The 8008-nt window shown below is 44.6% G+C and overlaps 1 pseudogene; it reads right to left on the reverse strand.

The window, feature by feature from the left end:
- Positions 1-379: 379 nt before the first annotated feature.
- LOC146006086 (U2 spliceosomal RNA) lies at positions 380-586 on the reverse strand (annotated as a pseudogene).
- Positions 587-8008: the final 7422 nt, after the last annotated feature.

Consider the following 8008-nt stretch of genomic DNA (forward strand, 5'->3'; position numbering starts at 1 on the left):
GATCAGCGTCCGACCAAGTGTTTCTCTGCTCCCATCGTAGGGCACTTTACAGCCCCCGGCATGGGAATGGGTACACTGGGCTTTTCGACTGACTCCCTTAGGGGCTGCGACCCCCTCGGAAGAGCAATCTACTCAGTCTCAGTGTTTCTCCGATCCCAAGGTTAAGTTACTAAACTGGGCCTTTCGCAGTCTCCCCATTAGAGGCTACGAACCTCTGGAACAGGAGCCATCTACTCAGTCCCAGCCTTTCTCCGCTCCTTGGGAATGGATACTAGACTGAGCCTTTCGCTGTCTCATCCTTGGGGGGCTACGAACCCCGTCAAGAGAGCCAAACTACTAGGCCCATTGTTTCCCCCCCCCCTCACCAGTGGGTTTACGGAAACAACACCTCCTACCACTGGCAGAGGTGAAGGTACTCAGCCAGACTTTTCACCACTCCCAGGCAAAAAAGAGGGGTCCCACACCCTCCGCCCATCAGAGCAGCTACTCAGTCCAGCCTTTCTCTATTCTCTGCCAGAGGCCAGTCCATACCCACTGATAAGAACAGATACTACACTTGATCTTAGCCAAAAGGCCGAGAAGCTAGGAGCCACTAGATGCCCCATGTGATCCCACTGTGTGGAGCTGTGGCCTTATCAGTGCTGAGAGAGATGGCCCGGGACCCTACAGAGGAGCTGCCTGCCTGACTGAGATTGTTTTTATAGAAAAAATGGGCTTTTGTGTGTTGCGCAATCAATTAGCTGCTGGCACAGGGCTTGTCAGGCCCTAATTGGTAAACCGAGAAAAAAGAAATATGTGCCAGCGCTTGCTGTTTCAGTAATTACACGGTTCTCCTTAAAAAGTATATTTAATTAAAGTATAAAACACATGCATACATACATTTAATATGAAAATAAAAATAAATATGAAAAATAAAATTGAGTGCTGGTGAATCATTTATCGCTCGAGAATATTCTCATAAATTATAAAGTCCCGTACTGGGGGAAATTGTAAGCTGACTGTATATTACCATCCAATCCGACTGGTAAGATTTTGTGTCCAGAGTCTGTGACGTCAATGGTTCTGTGGTGCCTTATGTTTTCAAAGGCTCAAGGTTCCCTTGTAACGACTTCTCCTCCTCTGTGTGGATTTTTAGGGATAAAGCGAAACCCAAATGATTTTTCATCCAATAAGACAAAGGGGCGTCTGTAGGGTGTTGAACCAGGTCACTTTTGGGGATGGAGTCAGCAGGGTTTAGGTAAGCTCAACGCGTTTCCCCGGAATATCCTCTTCCGGCTTCCTCAGGAGCAAGTATGATGTTTGGGTAGCCAGTTTCAGGTTTTATACCTGTGCTGCTGATTGGATTAATGATTCACAGGTGGACCAGACTCATTACATAATGAAAAAAACACATTTTTTACCTAGAGAACCGTGTATAGAATAAACTTTCTAAGTATTGTATTTGGTCAGGAGGCAATCCTTAAACAAATATATTTAGAATACGTATAAAAACCTTATTTAAAAAAAGGGTAAATAATTGCGGACATCTGTGTCTAGGGGTCACATGACCCGGAAATGGGGTATAATTCATATCGGGATCTATATCAACAGAATTAGCCAACTAGTGAACAATTGGTGCGGACCGTAAAGAACTATTAATACCCAAAACTAATACACCACTAAAAAAAGAAAACCAAGACAGAGAATTTGCATTTATTAGCAAATATAACAATTGTGCCAAGGATATAAGGAATATAGTGACAAAGGTTTTGTGGTACTGATTGATAGGTATTACTGTCAGCCAGTTGGCGCTGTATCTCAGTGTGGTAATCAGACCAGTTTTGTACCACCACCGCCCTGGTCTGATTACCACACTGAGATACAAAACCCGATCCCAGTATTCAAAAAGAGAATTGACAAACTCCTCCTCGATGGCCTGACACAGTGGATCACTAAGGAGACCCATGAATACCTGACAGTAGATTTTCCAGTTTGTCCCATCATATACACCCTACCCAAGATTCACAAGTCCCACTCTCACCCACCAGGCAGACCCATTATTTCTGCCAGATTCTCCTTACTACAACCACTAGCCATTTTTGTGGACAGCTTTTTGCAACCATTGGTCACCTCAGGCACTACGTATGTCCGAGACACCACGGACTTCATTGGAAAATTGAAAACCATCAACATCCCATCCAACCCGATACTACTAGCAACCATGGATGTGTGTTCTCTGTACACAGTGATTCCACATACAGACGGCCTACGAGTACTGAGAACCAAGCTGGATGCCAGACTGGCACCTGAACCCCCTACCAAACTTCCTGGTTGATCTGGCAGAGGTAATTCTCAAATGTAATCACTTTCTCTACCAGAAGAAATACTACATACAGGTGTCAGGGACTGCGATGGGTTCCAATTTGGCCCCGTCGTATGCCTGCCTGTACATGTCCGACTACGAGGAAACTCACATCATGCCACAGTATGGCCACCAGATCCTCTTCTACAAACGCTTTATTGATGATGTGTTCTTGATTTGGTGCGATACAGCAGAAGCATTTAACCAGATGGTACAATCCCTGAATGCACTCAACTGCCCCATCAAATTTACTCATCTTACTGATCACCAATCCATAAATTTTCTGGACATCAACATTTCCATCAAGGAAGGCATTCTCCATACCAGCCTGTTTAGGAAACCGACCGACCGTAATACATTACTATCCACAACCAGCCAACACCCTCCGGCCTTAAAGGAACATCTGCAACTCAAATCAAGCCACGATGGAAGTCCAACTCCAAGAGATGACCGATCGATTCTCCCAACGAGGGTACTCATCCACCACATTGAACCGCTGCCTTGCAAAGGCCAGAACCAATATGCTGCCACCACGGCCAAACACATCGGCCACTCCTAAAGGTCCACCACGGATGGTCTTTGTAAACCAATATGACCACGTATCCTCCAAGGTCCAGAAGAGTCTAAGAAAGCACTGGCCTATTATCGCCTCCGATAAGACTCTGAAACTACAGCAGTTTGATCCCCCAATGATCGCTCATAAGAGAGGACCCAACCTGAAACAATTACTCATGCGCCCAATGATGAGCCCTTCATCAGATAGTAACATCACATGGCTCCACTCTAAACGCCCCGGCTGTTTTCGATGCATTGGATGCACGACTTGCAGCAGCATGACCCCGGGCCCCACTTTTCCACACCCGCATTCGGGTAAACCGATTAAGATCAAATACCGCCTCCATTGCCAAATGGACCACATTATCTACCTCCTGAACTGCCCATGTGGACTGGCATATGTAGGAATGACTACTAGAAAGTTCCGGGAAAGGATGGCAAACCACAGGAACTCCATCCGAGCTGCACTTGAGACCAAGAAAGCAGACTTGCCCATACCCCGCCACTTCCTTGCAGCAGGACATCAGAACTCTAATCTACGGTGCCGACTCATTGACTGGGTACCACCGTCACCTTGTGGGGGTGACAGGGGACTCAGACTAAGAAAACTCGAAAGTCGTTGGATCCATAGGCTGGATACTATCGCACCCAGGGGTCTCAACGAGAACAATCCTTTGTCCATCTTTCTCAGACATTCTTAACTCCATATTATCAGTATTTGTTTTTGATGTTATACTTATGTCCCCCTCTTACCTTACACCCCTCCTAAAAAAATTACCCACTGTGTCTTATTATCACCTACAAGCTATAATCTTACTGTCGTTAATTGCATCAATTCACTTGCTACACTATTGTGATTGATTTACTGTATTATGTCATTTCTCTCCCAATGTATTACATCATTTCTCCTTTCCCTATAGGTTTTCATGTATTCATATTGTTATGACCCCCCTAACTGTATAGTTATTTGTGTTCTAATTTTCATATCAATACCTTAATCTCTTTTGATATACTCCTCCCTTGACTTTAGCTGACTGACTGACCTACGTCAATATATGTCCCATTATCTTGGGCATCAGCCCCATTATAACCCCCCTTCTCTTCATCCGCCCATTTATTTAATTTATCTCTCTCCCTTTTAGCACGCCCGGATCATCTCCCCCATATGCAATGCTCTTAAGCGTTCTTCATGCCTCCGTTACCTCACCTAATAGATAACCATTGGTTTACAATGACCCATTTACTCCCATATTTTATCTCTCCCCCGTTTACCACTCCCCTGCTTCTGGCACCGGCCACCGCTATTTACCTAAGTATGCGCACCTTAATTTCATTATAGTTACACTAGATTGATGGATACCACGTATACCTTAACGATATTAATATAGATGGCTTATTTATCTTCTTTATTTAGCGCAGATCCACTCAATTACTTTAATACTCCTTAGTGTGACACACAGCTCCAGGCATCCCGGAAGCTGTGCGTTCCACTTGCGGTCCACTGACCGCGCAACTTCCGGCATTCCCGGAAGTCAGCGTGCGCTCCAGCAGCCTGACACGCAGGCTATTATGGCGCGATCGCTGTGCACCTTAACCCCTTCCTGAGTGGTATATATAGCGGGACCCGGACTGCACACCATGGGTAGCTGACTTTGTCCTGACCTACTTGGCAGAGACTACTTCAACGCTGACTACCTGTATGCTCAGATGGCTATGTAAGCATTTATTGTTACCCTGTTGTATTTATGCACATTCTGTCATACTGAAAGTGTGTTTATGACTTATGTTTTCTGTGTGCCTTAGGCTCCTTGATAATGGTCCATGATTTGGACCGAAACGTCTGGGCTGTCATACAATATATCACCTTTATCTCTCTTGGACTATGATGTCTCTTTATTTCATTATTATCGACGTATTTGGATTTCACAATATTTGATTTGTGACTGGAGAGTGCTCTCCTTTCTGCACCTTGCGTGCAGATACTTGGACTACTTTTGAGTGCAACCCTTTTTGGCCTGCATTTTTGGTTGGGCACCCCACTGTTGTTCTCCTTGGGTGAGAGTGCGGTCATTTGTGTGTGTGTGTGTATATATATATATATATATATATATATATATAATGCTACACTACAGAGGAATAGTCAAGAGTCATACAAAGTTAATATTACTAAATATGTAATGAAAGAAATACAGTGGGCAACATGTGGTGTCCTAAAACCTTGAATTAGAGCCAAGGTACAAGTATAATTAAGATCTTCAGATATGGAGAACAACAAGCAAGAAACAAATAAATAAATAAGAGACCACATCATAGTGTTATATACTGTGTTTCTTGTCTGTGGTATTTGCTGTTTAGCATGTGTGGCAATGTAATTGAATTGTAATTAAGACTCCTACGTCATTAAACAAATGAAATGTTCAGACTCGCAATGAGCCTTGCTGGCAATCTCCCACACAGTGACGCTCTTCCTGAGATCTGTCAGAAACATTGAGAACTTAATACTGTAAAAATTATTATTAAGTCCATATATATATGGGGCTCTACTGTTTGTTATGTATCCCTTGTCACTTGTTCATTGTAAAGTGGCATAAACTGAACAGGAGGGCCTTTTATAATGTTAGATACTATGTACTCGAGCACTGTATTTTGGCACACTATGAAGTGGAGGAACTATAGTGTGACATAATATTAATGAGGTACTGTAATGTGGCATTATGGGGCAGATGTATTAAGCCTTAACAAGAGATAAATGCAAGGGTGATAAAGAGAGATAAACGTCCAGCCAATCACCTGCTAACTGACTTTTTTTCAAACACAGCCTGTAACATGGCAGTTAGCAGGTGATTGGCTGGATGTTTATCTCTCTTTATCACCCTTGCATTTATCTCTTGTTAAGGGTTAATACATCTGCCCCATTATGTGCTAACAGCTCTACAATGTAACATAATATGAACTAGGGCACGACTATGGTCCATAATAAAAACTAGGGCACTACTATGGTTCCTAAAATAAACAAGGGTACTAATGTACAGCATAAAATTAATAACTGCTGTGGTATCTATCTTGAGGCAGTGAAACAGGATTTCTTTTAAAATGGTGCTATGGAGCCCAATGAGTTCTGGCTATGCCTCTTCTTTTTTATATTGGTATCAGTGGTGCCACAACAGGGGTACAATGGGTGTGGGCCGCATCTGGGTGTTTCTTCCTGAAGGGTGACAGCAAAGTGCTGACTCCTCTTCAGTGACAGAAGCCCCCAAAACTTTGGGATCCCTGGAGTGACGAACAGGGGGTATAAGTCCAGGGTGCAAGGCCATGCCCCATATCCAAAAGGTCACACCACTTTCCCATGAGGCCACATACCCTTTAAACCCACCATTTTAGTGAGACCACTGAATAGTATGGGTTAATTGAGCCCTCTGCCACTTAACCCCTTCACTGGTATTTTTTTTTACAGAGTGCTCCCCAGAGAGCAGGTTTTTTTTGGAGATCGCTCCCATGCACTATATCAGCAGCTGCACGGCCCTGCCCCCAGCATCCCGGCTGTGTGCGACGTGACGTTAGTAAGTTCACGCCGCACACAGCCAGGAGGAATGAGCCGAGGCCAGGCAGCTGGAGCCGGGCAGCGGTTGAAGATGAACTCATCACTAGCTCAGCACAGCAGCACTGCCCAGCGCCAAGGAGGGGGAGACAGCGGCAATACCAGAATTTTTTTTCGGGAATGACAGTTACCACTGAAGCATAGACCGGAAAATTTCTGGGATTGCCATTGAAGGGATTAATAATCCAGGTTAATTCCCAAATCTTGCATGTGATTCAGGACAGATATTTCCTGTACCCATTGGGATGTCTGCCTCTTTAAAAAGCTGCTGTTTGCAGTGAAACTGGTTGGGGAATACAGAGCACCATTCATGGTACATTAATCATTTTCACAACATCATTGTGCCTTAGGCTTACCATCATCTTTGTGAAAGGAGACCACACACAGCCACAGCATTACAGCTTGCTGCTAATTATTACTACAGTCCGGGCAGGGGTGTAAGTAGAAATGATGTCTCCGTTGCCAAAATTGTTTCTGGCACCTCCCTTACAGTAACTATTATTTTTTAACTACATGCTCAATCCTTGTTGCCATGGGGTTACATTCTCATTATGCTCATTGCTAGGTGTTTTATGCTCTTTGCCAGGGGTTACATGCTTGTTGCCAGGTGTTTTTTGCTCATTGCTAGTGGTTACATGCTCTTCGCCATGGGTTTTCTTTTCAGAAAGACATTCAAAGTGTACTGGGAGCGCAGGCATTCATGCCCAGTGGATGGCGTTACATAGCTTGCAAAGCAGCATAATACCTACCGCTGCTTTACCAGCCAACCAGAATGACCTCCTTGGTCCCAGGTAACAAGTTCGATTCTTGGTCTGTACACTAGGCCTACTTGCGAAGCACATTTTTTTCTCAAAATGGGCAAAACCATGTTCACTGCAGGTGGGGCAAATGTAACATGTGTGGAGAGCAGTGGCGGCTCTTACCTCTGTGGAGGAGGGGGCTGTCATGATGCCAGCCCCCCCCCCCCCCCCTCCACAACCCCCATTGCAGTTTGTAAGCTGTTTTGGCAGCAGTCCATATTAACATATTCACGGTCCTGGGTCAGACGCAGTATCGTCCTCGGTACCACGCATGCACAAAACCCATTTTTATGGACTCTCCCCCACAGCAGCCCACAGAGTCATTCTGGAGGTAGGGAACACCTGCCTTGGGTGACTGGCAGGTTGAGCATACAATAGGAAGTCGCTGCCAGTCACAGTGAAACCAGTGCAGTCTCACAGGCTTCATCTGGTTTCACACAGTGGCCAATTTTACATGGCTGGAACCCTGCAGCCCATAGGTAAAAACCACCACTGGCAGAGGGAGATATATTTGGGTGGGGTGTGTTCAAACTGAAATCTCAATTGCAGTGTAAAAATAAACCAGACAGTATTTACACTGCACAGAAACAATATAACTTACCCAAATCTAACATGATACAGGTTTTGTCCATTTGAGAAAAAAGATGCTTTTTGCTCAGGTCTGAAGTTGGCCCACTGTTAGAGTGTTACATGCTGGACCAGGAGTCTTGTTGC

Source organism: Crinia signifera, chromosome 5, assembly GCF_055691185.1.
Source record: "Crinia signifera chromosome 5, ASM5569118v1, whole genome shotgun sequence".
Taxonomy (NCBI): Eukaryota; Metazoa; Chordata; class Amphibia; order Anura; family Myobatrachidae; genus Crinia; species Crinia signifera.